The 16,325-nt window shown below is 36.1% G+C and overlaps 1 protein-coding gene across 7 annotated transcripts in view; it reads right to left on the bottom strand.

Moving 5' to 3' along the window:
- TET1 (tet methylcytosine dioxygenase 1) overlaps positions 1-16,325 on the bottom strand; it is a 131,810-nt gene that overhangs the window by 80,207 nt on the left and 35,278 nt on the right. The window lies entirely within an intron of this gene.

Below are 16,325 nucleotides of genomic sequence, written 5' to 3'. Positions count from 1 at the left end.
CCAAAGATTAATCTTTGAATAGAACGTTTAATCCAAAGATTAAAGACAAATGGCAAAAATGCAAGACAGGTCCTGCTTCCTCTATGGAATTGCCAAAGTTCACCACCAATGCTTAGAATAGTAATAATTTTTAAAAACCCACTGAACTGCACTTTCAACTTTATTTTTCTTCATACTGTTCTTACAGGTTCAATATTATATGACAGGTGCATGGATTATATACCTTTAATAATCTGTGTTTAGGCAAGTATGTTTATTTTAATGATAACCATAATGATGAAAACCTAGAAGCGAATTAATTCTCCTGGATGATAAGGGTTTTTTCCAAAATATTAATGTAATTTAATAACACTACTATTTTTAGGTAATATATAGAACAGTGTTCAAAAAGATAGAAATTATAGAGCCATATGATGGATAACATAAGAATGTGGCTATCATTAGTATGACTAAATGAAAAAGTTGCCAAAACAAATGTTGGATAAGATGTGGAGCAACTAAGAATTCTCATAATTGCAGTGGAAGTATAAAATAATACATTCACTTTAGAAAATTGTTTGGCAGATTCTTAAAATACTAAACATACACCTGCCCTATGACTCAGCAATTCAACTCCCTTAGAGAAATGAAAACACATGTCCACCAAAAAACCCCTTGTGTAAGAATGTTCGTAACAGCTTCACCCATAAAAGCCCCAAACTGGAAATAATCAAAATGTCCATCAATGAGAGAATGAATAAACAAAGTATGGTATATTCTTACAATGGAATACTGTTCAGCAATAAAATGGAACAAAGGACTGATATACACAGTAATGTGAATGAAACTCAAAAACGTGATGAGTTCCAAGACAATTCAATAGGAAAACAGTCTTTTCAATAAATGGTGCTGGGACAACTGGATTTCCACTTGCCAAGGAATTAAGCTGGACCCTGCATCACAACATATGTAAAAATTAATTTAAAATGAATCAAAGATTTTAAAATAAAAGCTAAACCAATGAACGATCTCTTTGAAGAAAACTTATGTGTATTTGTAAACTTGAATTAGGCAATGGTTTCTTAGATATGATAACAAAAGCACAAGCAAGCAACAACCAAAAAAAAAAAAAAAAAAAAAAAAACCACCCAGATAAACTGAACATTATCAAAATTAAGAACTGTTGTGCTTCAGGGCACCTGGGTGGCTCAGTTGGTTAGGCGGCTCCTTTGGCTCAGGTTCTCATCTACGGGTCCTGGGATTGAGTGCCACATCGGGCTCCCTCCTCCATGAGGAGTCTGCTTCTCCCTCTCCCTCTGCCCCTCCCCCGGCTTGTGTGCCTATTCTCTTTCTCTCTCTCAAATAGATAGATAAAATATTTAAAAAAAAAAAAAACAAAAAACTACTGTTGTGCTTCAAAAGACACATCAAGAAAAAGATAACCTACTGACTTGGGTAAAATATTTTCAAATCATACAACTGAAAAGGGTCTTGAATGTAGAATACATATATACAGTTACAAGTCAACAATAAAAGTCAAATAACTCATTAGAACATGAATAGGTAGTCCTCCCAAGAAGACACACAAATGCCTAATAGGCACATAAAGAGATGCATACTATCATGTGAGACACCACTTCACCTACCCACTAGGAGGGCTAAAATAAAAAGACACAGAATAATGAGTGTCAGCCAAAATGTAGAAAAATTGGATCTCTCACACAATTCTAGTGAGAATGTAAAACGGTGAAGCTGCTTTAGTGATGTTTGGCAATTTTTCTAAAAACTAACCATAACGTCAACTTAGAACTCAGCAATTCTACCCGTAGGTCTGTACCCAAGAGAAATGAAAATACATGTCCCACACTACAACTTCTATACCAATGACCACAGAAGCATTATCCATAATAGCCAAAAAGTGGAAACGTCCCAAATGGCCACCGAATGGTGACTGGGTAAATAAAATGTGCTGTATACAGACAATGGAATATTATTCAGGAAGGAAGGAATTAAGTACTGATACATGATACAATAAGGATAAACCTTGAAAATACCATGTCAAATGAAAGAAACCAGTCACAGACTACTGTGTATTGCATGATTATATTTATATGGAAATGTCTAGAATAGGCAAATTCATAGAGATAGAAAGTAAATTACTGGTTGCCTAGGGCTGGAATGGGTGGAGAGGTTGGGAGGTGTCAGCTAATGGGAACAGGGTTACTCTCTGGGATAATGAAAATCTTCTAAAATTGATTATGGTAATCCATGTACAACGGTAAATATACTAAAAGCCACTGAATTGTACATTTTCAATGAGTGAATTGTGTGGCATATGAATTACATCTCAATGAAGCTGTTAAAAAAAAAAAACTAAGGATGTTCAAATCTACCTACCTAGTACTGAGTGAAAGAAGCCAATTTATTCTATATAATTTCATATGTAAAAGAAACTAACCTATGATGACAGAAAACAGATCAGTAGTTGCTGGTGTGGGGAGAGGGTAATACCTAGTAGGAGGAAGCACAGGAGAACTTACTGTGGTGACAGAAATGACTGGTGTCTTTGTATTCATCAAAATTAGTTGAACAGTATACATAAAGCCTGAGTATTTCAAGGCATATCAAATATATTTCAAAAAATAATACCACTATTAAAAAATGAGTTGATATATCTGCATATGTACATGACATATATGTAACTATAGATACACTTGCATGTATATAGACTATATCTGGGAAATACTCACAAAACTAGTAAGAGTATGTACCTCTCAGATGTGACAAAAGGAGGTTGACAGACGGGAAGGACAAGGAGTATAGGACAACTTTTGCTTTTTCACATTTCTGTTTGAAATGTAATTTAAACCATTTTTAATTTTTTTTGTAATTTAAAACTATTTTTATTTTATTTTATTTTTTTTTTTAAAGATTTTATTTATTTATTCGACAGAGATAGAGACAGCCAGTGAGAGAGGGGAACACAAGCAGGGGGAGTGGGAGAGGAAGAAGCAGGCTCACAGCAGAGGAGCCCGATGTGGGGCTCGATCCCATAACGCCGGGATCACGCCCTGAGCCGAAGGCAGACGCTTAAACCGCTCTGCCACCCAGGCGCCCCTAAAACTATTTTTAAATGAGTTTACTGGATTTTTAAAAATCATACTGATCTTTACATTTTATTATTTAACAGAATTAATTTTGACTACACTTTAATGTTTCCATCAGATCATTAACTGTACACAGGATTGCGGTATACTTTTGCTATTATTAGAACTTATTAACTTCAGTCAGAGGTGATTTTGTGAGTTTTGCTTCTTGTGTATACCCTAAAAATCTTTAATGTAATTGGCTTCTTATCTGGTTCATAAACAAACCTTTTTTCTTTTCTTTAAAACTACTGGGTCCTCAACTGAGGGAGTAGGTTATCACTGGTTGATTATCTTCTATTTTACTTTGTCTCGGTTAAGTTTCTGAGTTGGGCTTCTTTCTTTTGTATTAAGTTCTTGGTAAGATAGGGTTGTGTGGAAGATAAGAGGTGGAAAGGGCAAGATAAAGAAGGAATGAAGTCTAAGGTCACATTCCCTTGGAATTCTATGCCTAGTTAGCCTCATTATCCTGATACCTGCTTTTTTCTCAACATCCCAGATACTATACCCGCATTTTAGCACATAGTAGCCTGAATCCAACATTCTCAACCAAAATTAACCATTTGCCTACAATGTGCAATAGTACACTACATAGAGCCAAAGGCATTTTTCATTACTACTAAAAAGTTTTATTCATTTCATCTCTAGAACTTAAAAGTTTTTAAGTTCAACTTTTTTATGCAACTCCCCCCCCAAAGTCAACGTGCCTTAAAGGTAATAAAATATAAAACAGAATGTTTAGGTTAAAAATTGACTGCATAATAATAATATTTCATTCAGACAAGAATCATGAATGGATTCGAAAGACGTTAGAAGAAAGAGAATACTTACATAGTCCTAGAGTATCTCAACATAGTAAATCACAAAAGGTTGGAATAAATTGCAACTTGGCAGATAACACCTTAATCAAGTAATCAATGTGAAGATCACAGTAATGAAACTAATTGGCATCATGTGCCTCCAGATAAGACCCACTGAGAAGAATACAAGCTCACTTCTGTGGCATTCTTGTTAAAAATGCATAACCTGAATCTAATCATTAGTAAACATTGAATAAACCCAAATTAAAGTGACATTCTACAAAAGTAACTGACCTGCATTCTTTGAAAACATCAGATTGGCAAGATTAAAGAGAGAACTCAATCAGAGAAAGACAATTATCACATGATCTCTCTCATATGTGGAATTTAAGAAACAATACAGGATCATAGGGGAAGAGAGGAAAAAAGGAAACAAGATGAAAGGTAGACAAACCATAAGAGGCTCTTAATTATAGGAAACAAACTGAGGCTTGCTGGAGGGGAGTGGAGGGATAGGGTACCTGGGTGATGGACATTAAGGAGTGCATGTGATGTAACGAGCACTGGGTATTATGTAAGACTGATGAATCACAGACCTGTACCTCTGAAACTAATACATTATATGTTAATTAAAATTTAAGAATTTTCAAAGAATAAAACAAAACATGCCCGCTTTAAAAAAAAAGTCATTCGGGGCGCCTGGGTGGCACAGCGGTTAAGCATCTGCCTTCGGCTCAGGGCGTGATCCCGGCGTTCTGGGATCGAGCCCCACGTCAGGCTCCTCTGCTAGGAGCCTGCTTCTTCCTCTCCCACTCCCCCTGCTTGTGTTTCCTTTCTCACTGGCTGTCTCTATCTCTGTGGAATAAATAAATAAAATCTTTAAAAAAAAAAAAAATAAATAAAAATAAAAAAAAAGTCATTGCTTGAGTTAAAATTTTTTATTAAATTAACTATTGACTTTTTTTTTAAGATTTTATTTATTTATTTGACAGAGAGAGAGAGAGACAGCCAGTGAGAGAGGGAACACAGCAGGGAGAGTGGGAGAGGGAGAAGCAGGCTCCCAGCAGAGCAGGGAGCCCAATGCAGGGGTCAATCCCCACGCCCTGAGCTGAAGGCAGATGCTTAACGACTGAGCCACCCAGGTGCCCCTAACTATTGATTTTTTAAAATAGAATCTGTAGATTCTTTCGGATTTTCTGTATATATTATAATGTCATATTCATCAGTTTTATTTATTATTTTATAATGTCTTTATCTTTTGTCTCTTCGCTTACTGCAATGGCTTATAACTCAAATATAGTATCGAATACACTAGTCTCAGGAGACATCCTTTTCATTTTCCCAGTCTTAGGATAAAATTTTTCAATATATAACCATTTAGAAAAATGGCTGCTCTGTTTTTAAGGGAAATATATCAAAATTAAGACGGTTCCATTCTATTCAAAATTTTCATTTTTAAAGTGTTTCTTAGAGATTGTATTTATTTGTCAGAGAGTATTAGAGAGTATTAGTGTTCCTTTCTCAAGAAAAATGCTTGTAAAAATGCTATTTTTTTTTTTAAGATTTTATTTATTTAACAGAGATAGAGACAGCCAGCGAGAGAGGGAACACAAGCAGGGGGAGTGGGAGAGGAAGAAGCAGGCTCACAGCAGAGGAGCCTGATGTGGGGCTCGATCCCATAACGCCCGGATCACGCCCTGAGCTGAAGGCAGACGCTTAACCGCTGTGCCACCCAGGCGCCCCTGCTATTTTTGTTTTTGACCATAACTATTTAGAAAAATTCACTAATAAAATTATACGAACCCTACTTTTTTGAGGAATGGATTTTTTGGAGTTTCAATTTAATAGATATAAAATTTTTAATTTCAACTTGTGTCACTTTGGGGGGAGATATATATGTATACTATATATACATATGTATATATGCGTGTATATGTATATATAGTCATAAAACTATGCATAACAAATAATTTTAATATAAAAAAGAGAACTGAATGCAATGCATAATCTGAGATGATCTTTTTTTTTTTTTTTTAAAGATTTTATTTATTTATTTGACAGAGATAGAGACAGCCAGAGAGAGAGGGAACACAAGCAGAGGGAATGGGAGAGGAAGAAGCAGGCTCACAGCAGAGGAGCCCGATGTGGGGCTCGATCCCATAACGCCGGGATCACGCCCTGAGCCGAAGGCAGACGCTTAACCGCTGTGCCACCCAGGCGCCCCTGAGATGATCTTTTGATATCACTACATTATTATGGACAATTGGTGAAATCTGATCAGTAGATTAGATAATGATAGTTATTATGTCAATGTTAATTTACTGACTTTGATGTTTATACTATAATTATGTAAGAAGAGGTCCTTGTTTGTATGAAATACACATTTTAGTATTTAGGGTAAAGAGACATCACATCTGAAATTTACACTCAGAATTCAGGGGGGAAATGTATATATGTGGAGAGAGATAAAGCAAACAATATAAAACGTTACCATTTCAAAAAACTCCGTGAGGGGTATACGGGACTACTTTGTACTGCTCATAGCTTTTCTGTAGTTTGAAAATATGTCAAAAAATTTTTTTTAATTTTAATGAAGTTCAAAAGAAAGTAGAGAGAAGACCAGATGCTTTCTCATTTCAAAGTTGAGCACCTTACAATGCTTGACTTATGAATCTGAGTATTCTGACTGCAAAGCCAAAGTGGAAAACATTGCTTATATTGTCTTTTCCTTTCTGACCACAGGCAGCGTGTAAATTAATCTTCACAGTCAGTTTTTATTAAAAATTATACTGAGTTGGGGCACCTGGGTGGCACAGCGGTTAAGCATCTGCCTTCGGCTCAGGGCGTGATCCCGGCGTTATGGGATCGGGCCCCACATCAGGCTCTTCCGCTATGAGCCTGCTTCTTCCTCTCCCACTCCCCCTGCTTGTGTTCCCTTTCTCGCTGGCTGTCTCTATCTCCGTCAAGTAAATAAATAAAATCTTAAAAAAAAAAAAAAAGAAATTATACTGAGCATACGTTAGCCTGTCAGGTCCTAATATAACTGTATCGTGTGTCATAATGCATGGGACCTTAGGAAATGTGGCCCAGGTAACTCTGGTTTCTGATGGCCCTAACTTGTTTTAGTGAAGAGATCAAATATCAGAGGCTTTAAATAAACCCTGGACAGCTGGATTACATTTCTGATGAAATGTTGTAACCTGCGGTGCAGTTATTTTACACGAGCCATTAAGTAAACTAGATTTCATGGGTGGAGTGATAAAATTAACATTTTGAAGTACCTTCTATTTATCTGAATCAAATAAACTTAGATTTTTATAAGGTTCATCAAAACCCTTACTTTAAGCCAATAATACATTTGTAAGTGCTTCCCCATGGCTCTATAAATATCTACTTCATTTTTTCTTTCTTTATTTCAGTGAACCAATAACCAAGGCATCCCTTTCTTACCCATTCCCTGCCACCGCCACGTGTCGATGCTGAAGATCAGTTTAATCTCTGAGTTTACACTTATTTTTTTTCCAATCTGCTTACCTCCTCTAATTAGAAATTTAGGATCCAGTCCAGGAAACACTGGACAATCTCCAACAGCTAAATGTGGATTGGACAATCTACCCAAAACCTGAAATTTACTGTCAAGTTACCCAGATTTCTTGACTGTCAAATAAGAAGATTTTATAAGAATGTAAGAAAAGAGGGGTGCCTGGGTGGCTCAGTGGGTTAAGCATCTGCCTTTGGCTCAGGTCATGATCCCAGGGTCCTAGGATCGAGCCCCATGTCGACTCCCTACTCAGCAGGGAGTCTGCTTCTCCTTCTCCCTCTGCCTGACTCTCGCCTGCTTGAGCTTGGTCACTCTCTCTCTCTCCCTCCCTCTCTCTGTCAAATAAATAAATAAATAAATAAATAAATAAATAATTAAATAAAATCTTAAAAAACAACAACGACAACATAATAAAAGACAAGCAGTGTTCAAACTCATCACTCAAGAAAGACCCAACAGGGTGCCCAGGTGGCTCAGTCGTTAAGCATCTGCCTTTGGCTCAGGTCATGGATCGAGCCCCACATCCGGCTCCCTGCTCAGCGGGAAGCCTGCTTCTCCCTCTCCCACTCCCCCTGCTTGTGTTCCCTCTCTTGCTGTGTCTCTCTCTGTCCAATAAATAAAATCTTAAAAAAAAAAAAAAAAAAGAAACACACACACACACTTGTAGGAAAACCAGATAATCAAAGAGACATAACCAAATGCAAAGATGGATCTAACACTGGATGCTAAATCAGGAGGAAATAGCTAGAAAGGATTTTTAGGGGGTTGGGAGAACAACTGAAAAGATTTTTAAATAGACAGTGTTTTAGATTAGACTGAATCAATATGAAACTTCTTTAGTGTAATAATTGTATCGTGGTTACATAGAAGAATATTCTTTTCTTAGAGGTAGGCTTTAGTATTTACAGTTAAAATGTTACATGGTCCAGCAAAAAAAAACAAAAACAAAAACAAAAAAACACAAAGTATATAAAAGAATACAGATGTTTGATGTATTATTCTTTCAACTTTTCTGTAGGTTTAGTTTTTTTCAAGTAAAAATTAGAGAAAAATTAATCAAATTAATTTAAGTTTATTAGATATATATCCTGATTTCCATAGCAATTCATTACACAGACTACTCAGGCCTGGCCAGATGATTTGAGAAAACACAGTTTCTCTTATACACCAAGATGTCAGTATAGTAATTTCTACAGTTCTAACCCAACTGATTGAAATTAGACCATTATCTGTATTAATTCAATCATTCATTAAACTAACATCTATTGAATTGTAGGCCCAAGGTATTACACTAAGTGTGCAGAACACAAAGTTGACTACTCCTCTAAACTAAAAGGTTTACAATCTAGTTTAAAGAATAATGAGAACTTGGGATGCCTGGGTGGCTCAGACGGTTAAGCATCAGCCTTCAGGTCAGGTCATGATCCCGGGGTCCTGGGATTGAGCCCCGCAACAGGCTCCCTGCTCAGTGGGGAAACTGCTTCTCCCTCTCTCTCCTACTCCTGCTCTCTCTCGCTACCTCTCTCTCTCAAAAAAAACATAAATAAAATCTTTTAAAAAAATGAGAACTCAAAATCTAAACACATTAATATTCTACAAAGAATTTTATTTTATATTAACAATCATAACAAAAACAATAATGATGGTGTAAGCCATCATTTATTGAATATACACTATATGAGATAAATTAAGTAAATTAAAAATTATGCAAGTTACCAAACAACACTGTGGATTAGTTACTGTTCCCCTTTTACAGGAAAATAGGTCTCAGGCTTCACTTAAACTTCCTTAGGTCATACGGTAAATAGATGAAACAGGGCTTAACCCAGGACTATGTGACATTAAAGGTCATCCACCTTCTTTTGGGTATTGCTGATACCATAGGAATATACAGTTCAAATAAAAAATGAAATGTAAATAAAAACATTAAATATTTATGACATCAAAATTTAAATGCTCAGAAAATTTCAGATATATTTTTTCTATTTTTTCAGAAGGAAGTTTTGTCTAAAATAACCTTAGGGGCGCCTGGGTGGCACAGCGGTTAAGCGTCTGCCTTCGGCTCAGGGCGTGATCCCGGCGTTATGGGATCGAGCCCCACATCAGGCTCCTCTGCTATGAGCCTGCTTCTTCCTCTCCCACTCCCCCTGCTTGTGTTCCCTCTCTCGCTGGCTGTCTCTATCTCTGTCAAATAAATAAATAAATCTTTAAAAAAAAAATAAAAATAAAATAAAATAAAATAACCTTAAGCTTATTTCAAAAATTGAAATAAAGTTATTAGATAATTTTTCTCTAAAGTGAAATGAATACATAAGATATTAAGTGAAAACATTTCTTTCTGAGATAGAAAAAATGCCTTCAGACATTTAAGATAATTTTTTTGATAATTCAGTGAGAACTTTATTATGTGATTCTCATCTGGAAGAAAATGGGCTTAAGATACATAACTTGAAAACATCACTAAAATTTGTATTCTGTTTTGGATGTGTTCATGTCCATCACCTTTGTCTTTGTACCTGAGTTCTATAATTCAAACTAACCATTAATTGTGAGATTATTTTTTCATACTGATGATATTCTAGTCTTTATTACAGAATACTTGATTCTATTATTTGTGTGTGTGTGTGTGAGTGTGTGTGTGTGCATTTTTTTTTAAAGGGAGAGAGAGAGAATATTAAGCAGACTCCATGCCCAATGCAGAGCCCGATGTAGGGCTTGTCTCATGACTCCGAGAGCATGACCTAAGTCGAAATCAAGAGTCAGATGCCCAACCAACAGGGCAAACCAGGCACCCCTATAAAGTATTTATAAATAAAAGGGGAAAGAGAGATTTAGGACTTTCAAGGTTTAAAGTGTTACTTCTGATATTCCTCATTACAAAAAGCAGAAGTGGAATTTTTAAAAGGAAAGAAAAGGCTTTCTGGAATATAGGTTTATATTTTTCAAATAAAGTAATTAAGTGAATATACTGCTAAGAAAATACACATTTCCTGAAAGGTTCACTTAATATTTTTAGTAACATATCTTACACCTTTAGATATAATAATATAGTAATCGAGAAATAACTATATACCAAGCTATCCTAATCACTCTACATGTATTAAATAATTAATTTAACTCTACAACTATCCTATGATCTTATGTAGGTATGCTTATACATATACTATATTTAAAATTAAGCACACATACCATAATACCTAAACTAAATAATTCAGTTCTTTAAAATAAATAAGTTCCTATAGTAAGTTTACTGTTTAACATCGAACCATGAAAAGAAAATGTGCTTTAATCAAATTCATATAACATCAGTAAATTTTAAACATAAATGATAAAACTATAGCATCTGCTCTCTTAAAATTTGTCACATGCAAAAAGTCCTACTTTTAGTTCAAAAAGGACTCAAAGAGTCAGTCAGTATTTAAAACAATAAATAATTATAACAGGTTAAAAAGAGACTCTATAATTGTCATTCTCTTGCATATGCCACTGTGGCCGGTAAATTTTGTGATCAAATCTTTAAAAATATTATTTTTACAACATTTTGGACACTGAAAGATATTCCATTATTAAATTAATTAAACTTGAAAATGAATTAAGATACTAGTAAGGTTTCAACAAAAATTTATTAACATTTCTTATTTAGCATTTTTTATCTGACTCTTAAGAATACATTCTAGTCCAGCACTATGAAAACACAAACACAGTTTCAAATGAGCATAAGCATTCAAGACACAAGGTATATATTCTTTTCTTAGCTAGGAAGATTTCACAAGATTTTTTTTTTTTTTTTTTTTTTTTGGTAGCTTGAATGAAATTTTCCTCACGCCCATTCACCCCACTTGGCTTTTATTCACTGATTCTCTGGGATCATTCCTAGAAATTACAGAATGAACATGGGTCTTGAGTCACTGGAAATGTACGTGCTCCAATAATAAATGAATGAGTTGACTGTGTGTGAGCTGGCTTAGTGAGAACCTAGCCCTGAAATCAGTCTGATCATCTCTGGGCAAAATGCTATATTACAGTTTCTGGGTATGCAAACCAGAAGCCCCATGTGTGCCTTTGATCGTGTGAATAAACACTGATGGATGAGCACACATCTTTGACAATTTTTGCCAGTTTATGACATAATGAGGAAAATAAGGACCATGTGTTGAATCATAAAACTAAATAATTAAATTTATATGACTGTCTTGTATTCTGAGATTATCTTCCTTGAATTTATATGTTTGTTTGTTTGTTTGTTTGTTTGTTTGTTTTAAAGCTAGTATTGTTTTCTGGATACTCTCACCACCCACTCTGAATTTTTTTCCCCACTAGTCAGTTATACTCAGAAGTCTGGGATTCACTGCAGGCAGCTATGAAATACTATCAAAATGGCATGCTTTTTTTCCTGAACAATGGTCAAGCTTGGTATTTGATCTAGCACTTAAATTTGCAACATGTTACTCTAAGTCATGGAATGTTACATTATAACCAGAGTTAAGAAAAGTTTATCATTTTACCAATGATTTTTTTACTAACTGAAACAAAGTTGTAGATAAGTGTGCAGAGAAAAATGTTTAGTAACTGTTAAATCTTCCACTTCACCTAGCTTAATAAGGTTTTAAAAATAAACAAGATAACTCAATTATATCTAATTTGGTACTTTTAAATCAGCACCAGTATACGTAACAATTCAAAAATGAAGGGAACAGCTTTCAAAGATACGAAATTAATTTCCCTAGCTTGACACTTTTTTTGTTTCCTTCAAAGCATATACCACAATTTGGAATTTATTCATTTGTCTTTAATTTTTTTGCCTGCCTTTCCTAAGCAAAGTTAATCTCCGTAAGGGCAGAAACCATTTTGGTCTTGTACCCCATTGTGGCACACACATTTAGTATATGCTTTAAAAAAAAAATTACTGAATGTAAATGTGTTTAGGAAACTGAGCTTACTGAGCATTTACTAAGTGCCAGGAAATGATGGTACTAAATATTTTGAAAGTCGCTATGTCATGCAAATCAAGACCATGTATGAATATGACTTTTTAAATGATTTGATTCTTCTTTTAAAACATTTTTCAAAAAATATTTAAGTAGGGGCGCCTGGTGGCTCAGTGGGTTAAGCATCTGCCTTCGGCTCAGGTCATGATCCCTGGGTCCTGGGATAGAGTCCCCCATCCGGCTCCTTGCTCAGCAGGGAGCCTGCTTCTCCCTCTGCCTGTGCTCTTTCTCTGACAAATAAATAAATAAAATCTTTAAAAAATATATTTAAGTCTAGCTATATGCTCGTGTCTTCTCTCCTAGTGAGATGTGTCTATGTCCCCCATCAGCACCTAGCAGTACTTGTTCTTCTCCTTTATCAGCATCATCAAGGAAGGAAGGAAACAGTGAAGAGCAGGGCTGCCATGCCAGTGCAGAAGCTAGCAGGAAGATCACTTAGCTTTCATGTTTTTCTTTTCTAAATCATCTGTAGACCGTTTCCTGGTTTAATATCCACTGACATTTCTTTATATTTGTTCATTCAGTTCTTCCAAATACTACTTTGATGACAGTTTATAACCAAATAGCTAGAAAACATCCCTTACTGACCTTGAAAGAGTGTCTCTAATTCCAGAATTAAATATGGTCCCCGCTCAGGGATGCCCATAGTTTTTATTTTGAAATGATTTTAGGGGCGCCTGGGTGGCTCAGATAATTGAGTGTTTGCCTTCGGCTCATGTCATGATCCCAGGATTCTGGGATCGAGCCCCACATCGGGCTCCCTGCTCAACGGGGAGTCTGCCTCTCCCTCTCCCTCTACCGCTCCCCCTGCTTGCACTCTCTTGCTCTCTCTGTCAAATAAATAAATAAAATCTAAAAAAAATAAAATAAAAATAAAGAAAGAAATGATTTTAGACTTACAGATAAGTTGCAAACATAGTATAGTTTCTTATCTACACTTCACCCAGGCTCACCTAATGTTACGTTGTTATAATAAGGGTTCTGGTACTATTTTTGACCCCACCATCCTGTCCCTGTGGTCACTAGTGATGCTGAATATGTTCTGTCTGACCCTCTAGGTCCACACTCATCCTCCATACCCTCTTGCTTGCCACAGGAGCCGACTGGCCTCTTTTGGCTTCGAATTAGATCCACCAATGAAAGCAGCAGAAAACTGGAGGGCAGGGTATTTATTTCCATCCCCCACTCCCCAAAACTTTCTGCAGAAACATCCCGTTACCAAAGGCTGCAATAAAAGCCCCTGCTCTGTCTCTTCAACTCCAACTATCTTTCTATCTGCGTTTCTGTTCCCACTTCCTGGCCCCTTCAGGCCTAGAAGTGGTGAGAAATCTCTGCTGTCACTAGTCCTGGGATGCTTTGGCATCCCCAGTTCTTCTCTTAACTCTGCCCACATCTTTTAAACAATTCCTTTATTAAATTCCCCTCAACACCCCCAAAGTGGTATTACCTTAAAATCGACATTCTCTTAAGGGAATATATCCTCTTACCCTGACACACCAAGTAGAGATTATTTACATAAATGTTTCTACTATGTGGAGTTCCAAATCATACCACTCGCAAGTCCAATTTGATGAATCAATGCCTGAAATTACTTCACACCTTTACCTTACACAAGAGTCAAGGAAACAATTACAGCACAGCCAATAAGCTGCCATGTATATGAAAAATATCTAGTGATAATCAATAGGGCTTGAGCCAGAACCTGGTCCTCCAGAACCAGTAGAGGCAGGAATTGGTCCTTTGCCTATCCTCTACCCCCATCATTTGATACCCATTCTGGCCATTTGAGTGCTTCGGACAGAAACTGTCATTTCAGCTAGAGGAGAATTCCCTCTCTAGTCAGGGATTTGAAATCACTATCTACCGTTTTACATTTTGAACTACAATAGAATGAATATAGGTTATTCATATAGATAATAGATGGCTTAAAAGTGAGAGCTATGAGACATACCAGGCAATTTCAGCCCCACAACTAGATTCAGTATTTAGTTAGCAGGCTCAGAGTAGGATGGGACAAGCTTTAATTCTGCACCCAATTTCCTTAATCAGACTCTTCACCTGTCCAACTACTTCTTCACAGATGATAAAGATGAAAATCTTTGGTTAGGATACCTGCAGCATCCACCCTGATTAAAGAGCAAGGGACCCAGATTTGAAGATCTAAGGTGCCAGAGTCAAAGGAAGTGGACTAGATCTCCGGCACAATGCCAAATGCAAAGAGAGAATTATGAAAGGAGACCAAGCTGTACCCTATAGACTCCCATCACTGCTCCCCCAGGTAGCAGCCAGCTGGAACACTAAGTCCTCACCCAGAAACCTTAAGCTGAAAGTTGTACTCTTCCCCCGCCCCCCACCAAATATGGATTTCATTTTCTTAACATCTCCTTCAGGGTTGTACAATATTCTACCTCTTTTACACCCATCAAGCTAAAATTTGAAAGTATTTTAGCCTTTCTACTGTGGAACAAAGAAACAAAGCTTTCTCTGGAGAACAAAATATATTATGGCCAATAGAAAATTAAAGAAAACATTTTAAAATGCCAACATCAGGGGGAATTTTTTTTTTTTTCCTTTTAGGGCATTTCCCTACTCTTGTACAATAACTGATAACTAGAGAGGAAAGTAAGCAACAATTCAGTTCTGCCCTTCTGTGGCACATGAAATTCAGCCACCCACAGGCACATTTTAAAATAAGTCAGAGTCCATTGCCATAATTCAAAAAAGCAACACACGGTATATTTACTTCTGAAATTTATTTCAGGTGACAGGACACCCACAGACTAACAAAATAAACATAGAATTAAATAGTATCCCCCAAACCCAATTCTACTTCCTAGCAAAAGCAGATGACGATTTAGCTACCAAGCTTCATCTATATTAGTATGTCCATGCAATTGACCTCTTTCTCCTATGCCCCCACCCCAACCCCTGCAAATTTGAGAGCCATTGTAACAGCAGCACTAAAATGATTTCTCACTTGAAGATTTGAAGACAGAACACCTGAGATGGATACACCCAACACAGAGAGTGTAAGAAGAGATTAAGAAATATAAGCAGGGCTTTTAATGATACAATTCTATAGCTGGAGAGGGGAAGGAAGTAAAAGGGGGTGGGTGGATCAATATGCAGAAGAAAAACAGGAGGGGTTAATTTACCTTGAAAATAACCAGTATTCTATTTGTCCAGGCCCAATAAGAATTTGTGCCAAGCAGTTTCATTCATTTCACAGTGCCTAGAACACTGATGACTGTGTGGTAAATATTAAACAAATACTTGTTGGTTGATGAAAATGTACATGGCAACACCGTGTACACACAGGAAACAGAAACTCAAGGTGGTCAGACAAATTCGAAAGCAATGCAAGCTTTGGTTCTCCATGTCAATAACATTTTTGAGGTACACAACTGGTGAAGCAAATGACAAAAATTTGCCACATCCATAGTTCAACATGTTGTTCCTCTTTGAGTGCTAAAACTTTATTTGCAAAAGAAAAGCTAAGATTAGGTTAAAATATTGTTAATTATATATACATAATATAATTTTAAAGACCAGTAAGTTTTATTGCTTAATATGTCTTTTTTTGAATTAAAAAGGTTACTTGCTCAGGTTGTTTACATTTATAACAGCAATATGGCACTTGAAACCTTTAACACATAAGCACCCATTTGCTAAACTAAAGCTAGACCTGAACTTTTAGTCGTGCCCTATGCTTTTAAATTAACCCTTCTAAATACATACAAAGCTCCCAACACAGACTGTTAGCTTATAACCGAACTAGGTTACTGCTAAATACTCATTAGGCAAACTACTGAAAATAAAGAAAACATGCATATTCTTACAGCTCTATGAATTCCAAAATTAAAAATGATAC

Source organism: Ailuropoda melanoleuca, chromosome 6, assembly GCF_002007445.2.
Source record: "Ailuropoda melanoleuca isolate Jingjing chromosome 6, ASM200744v2, whole genome shotgun sequence".
Taxonomy (NCBI): domain Eukaryota; kingdom Metazoa; phylum Chordata; class Mammalia; order Carnivora; family Ursidae; genus Ailuropoda; species Ailuropoda melanoleuca.
The sequence above is the reverse complement of the archived record's forward strand: the minus strand, read 5'-3'. Positions and strand labels throughout refer to the sequence as shown.